Raw genomic sequence first — 3,983 nt, forward strand, 5'->3', positions numbered from 1 at the left:
TATTCCATTGTATATATGTGCCACATCTTCTTTATCCATTCATCTGTTGATGGACATTTAGGTTGGTTCCATGTCCTGGCTATTGTAAATAGTGCTGCAATGAACATTGTGGTGCATGTCTCTTTTTGAATTATGGTTTTCTCAGGGTATATACCCAGTAGTAGGATTGCTGGGTCATATGGTAGTTCTATTTTTAGTTTTTTAAGGCACCTCCATACTGTTTTCCATAGTGGTTGTATCAATTTACATTCCCACCAACAGTGCAAGAGGGTTCCCTTTTCTCCACACCGCTTCCAGCATTTATTGTTTCTAGCTTTTTTGATAATGGCCATTCTGACTGGTGTGAGGTGATACCTCATTGTAGTTTTGATTTGCATTTCTCTAATAATTAGTGATGTTGAGCATCTTTTCATGTGCCTCTTGGCCATCTGTATGTCTTCCTTGGTGAAATATCTATTTAGGTCTTCCACCCATTTTTTAACTGGATTGTTTTTTTTTTTTTTTGATATTGAGCTCCATGAGCTGTTTGTATATTTTGGAGATTAATCCTTTGTCAGTTGCTTCATTGGAAAATATTTTCTCCCATTCTGAGGGCTGTCTTTTTTTCTTGTTTATGGTTTCCTTTGCTGTGCAAAAGCTTTTCAGTTTAATTAAGTCCCATTTGTTTATTTTTGCTTTTATTTCTGTTACTCTAGGAGGTGGGTCAAAAAAGATCTTGCTGTGGTTTATGTCAAAGAGTGTTTTTCCTATGTTTTCCTCTAAAAGTTTTATAGTGTCTGGTCTTACATTTAAGTCTTTAATCCATTTGGAGTTTATTTTTGTGTATGGTGTTAGGTAGTGTTCTAATTGCATTCTTTTACATGTAGCTGTCCAGTTTTCCCAACACCACTTATTGAAGAGGCTGCCTTTCCTTCATTGTATGTTCTTGCCTCCTTTGTTGTAAATTAGGTGGTCATATGTGCATGGGTTTATCTCTGGGCATTCTATCCTGCACCATTGATCTGTATTGCTGTTTTTGTGCTGTACCATACTGTCTTGATTGCTGTAGCTTTGTAGTATAGTCTGAAGTCAGGGAGCCTTATTCCTTCAGCTCCGTTTTTCTTTCTCAAGATTGCTTTTGCTATTCAGGGTCTTTTGTGTTTCCATACAAATTGTAAGACTTTTTTGTTCTAATTCTGTGAAGACTGCCATTGGTAGTTTGATAGGGATTGCAGTGAATCTGTAGATTGCTTTGGGTAGTATAGTCATTTTCACAATATTGATTCTTCCAATCCAAGAACATGGTATATTTCTCCATCTGTTTATGTCATCCTTGATTTCTTTCATCAGTGTTTTATAGTTTTCTGAGTTCAAGTCTTTAGCCTCCTTAGGCAGGTTTATTTCTAGGTATTTTATTCTTTTTGTTACAATGGTAAATGGGAGTGTTTCCTTAATTTCTTTTTCTGATTTTTCGTTGTTGGTGTATACAAATGCCAGAGACTTCTGTGCATTAATTTTGTATCCTACAACCTTACCAAATTCATTGATTAGTTCTAGTAGTTTTCTGGTGGCATCTTTAGGATTTTCTATGTATAGTATCATGTCATCAGCAAATAGTGACATTTTTACTTCTTCTTTTCCAATTTGTATTCCTTTTATTTCTTTTTCTTCCCTGATTGCTGTGGCCAGGACTTCAAAAACTATGTTGAATAATAGTGGTGAGAGTGGACATCCTTGTCTTTTTCCTGATCCTAGTGGAAATGCTTTCACTTTTTCACTATTGAGTATGATGCTTGCTGTGGGTTTGTCATTTATGGCCTTTATTATGTTGAGGCAGGTTCGCTCTATGCCCATTTTCTGGAGAGTTTTTATCATAAATTGGTGTTGAATTTTGTCAAAAGCTTTTTCTGTATCTATTGAGATGATCATATGGTTTTTATTCCTTAATTTGTTAATGTGGTGTATCACACTGATTGATTTGCATATATTGAAGAATCCTTGCATCCCTGGGATAAATCTCACTTGATCATGGTGTATGATCCTTTTAATGTGCTGTTGGATTCTGTTTGCTAGTATTTTCTTCAGGATTTTTGCATCTATGTTCTTCAGTGATATTGGTCTAAAATTATCTTTGTGATATCTTTTTCTGGTTTTGGTAGTGTGATGGTGGCTTTGTAGAATGAATTTGGGAGTGTTTCTCCCTCTGCAATTTTTTGGAAGACTCTGAGGAGGATTGGTGTTAGCTCTTCTCTAAATGTTTGGTAGAATCTGCCTGTGAAGCCATCTGGTCCTGGACTTTTGTTTATTGGAAGATTTTAAATTATAGTTTCAATTTCATTACTTGTGATAGGTCTGTTTATATTTTCTAATTCTTCCTGGTTCAGTCTTGGAAAATTGTACCTTTCCAAGAATTTGTCCATTTCTTTGTGGTTGTCCACTTTATTGGCATATAGTTGTTTATAGTAGTCTCTTATAATCCTTTGTATTTCTGCAGTGTCAGTTGTGATTTCTCCTTTTTCATTTCTAATTTTATTGATTTGCATCCTTTTCTTGATGAGGCTGGCTAAGGGTTTATCAGTTTTGTTTATCTTCTCAAAGAACAAGCTTTTAGTTTTATTGATCTTTGCTATTGTTTTCTTCATTTCTATTTCATTTATTTCTCCTCTGATCTTTATGATTTCTTTCCTTCTACTGACTTTGGGTTTTCTTTGTTCTTCTTTCTCTAGTTATTTTAAGTGTAGGGTTAGATTGTTTATTTGAGATTTTTCTTGTTTCTTGAGGTGAGATTGAATTACTATAAACTTCCCTCTTAGAACTGCTTTTGCTGCATCCCATAGGTTTGGGGTCATCGTGTTTTCATTGTCATGTGTTTCTATGTATTTTTTAATTTCTTCTTTGATTTCTTCAGTGATCTCTTGGTTATTTAGTAGCTCACTGATTAGCCTCCACGTATTTGTGTTTTTTACAGTTTTTTTTCCTGTAATTGATTTCCACTCTCATAGCTTTGTGGTCAGAAAAGATGCTTGATACGATTTCAATTTTCTTAAATTTTCTGAGGCTTGATTCGTGACCCAGGATGTGATTTATCCTGGAGAATGTTCCGTGTGCACTTGAGAAGAAAGTGTATTCTGCCACTTTTGGGTGGAATGTTCTATAAATATCAATTAGATCTATCTGGTCTATTGTGTCATTTAAAGCTTGTGTTTCTTTATTTATTTTCTGTTTGGATGACCTGTCCATTGGTGTAAGTGGGCTGTTAAAGTCCCCTGCCATTATTGTGTTACTGTCGAGTTCTCCTTTCATGGTTGTTAGCATTTGCCTTATGTACTGAGGTGCTCCTATGTTGGGTGCATAAACATTTATAATTGTTATATCTTCTTGGATTGATCCTTTGATCATTATGTAGCGTCACTCCTTATCTCTTGTAACAGTCTTTATTTTAAAATCTATTTTATCTGATACGAGTATTACTACTCCAGCTTTCTTTTGATTTCCATTTGCATGGAATATCTTTTTCCATCCCTTCACTTTCAGTCTGTATGTGTCCCTAGGTCTGAAGTGGGTCTCTTGTAGACAGCATATATATGGGTCTTGTTTTTGTATCCATTCAGCCAGTCTGTGTTTTTTGGTTGGGTCACTTAATCCATTTACATTCAAGGTTATTATCAATATGTATGTTCCTATTACCATTTTCTTAATTGTTTTGGGTTTGTTTTGGTGGATCTTTTTTTTCTCTTGTGTTTCCCTGCTTAGAGAAGTTTCTTTAGCATTTGTTGTAAAACTGGTTTGGTGGTGCTGAATTCTCTTAGCTTTTGTTTGTCTGAAAAGCTTTTGACTTCTCCATTGGATCTGAATGAGATCCTTGCTGGGTAGAGTAATCTTGGTTGTAGGTTTTTCTCTTTCATCACTTTAAGTATATCCTGCCACTGCCTTCTGGCCTGTAGAGTTTCCACTGAAAAATCAGCTAATAACCTTATGGGATTCCTTTGTATGTTATTTTGTTT

Source organism: Aethalodelphis obliquidens, unplaced genomic scaffold (genome assembly GCF_003676395.1).
Source record: "Aethalodelphis obliquidens isolate GAN/ISIS:26980383/991018 unplaced genomic scaffold, ASM367639v1 scaffold8, whole genome shotgun sequence".
Taxonomy (NCBI): domain Eukaryota; kingdom Metazoa; phylum Chordata; class Mammalia; order Artiodactyla; family Delphinidae; genus Aethalodelphis; species Aethalodelphis obliquidens.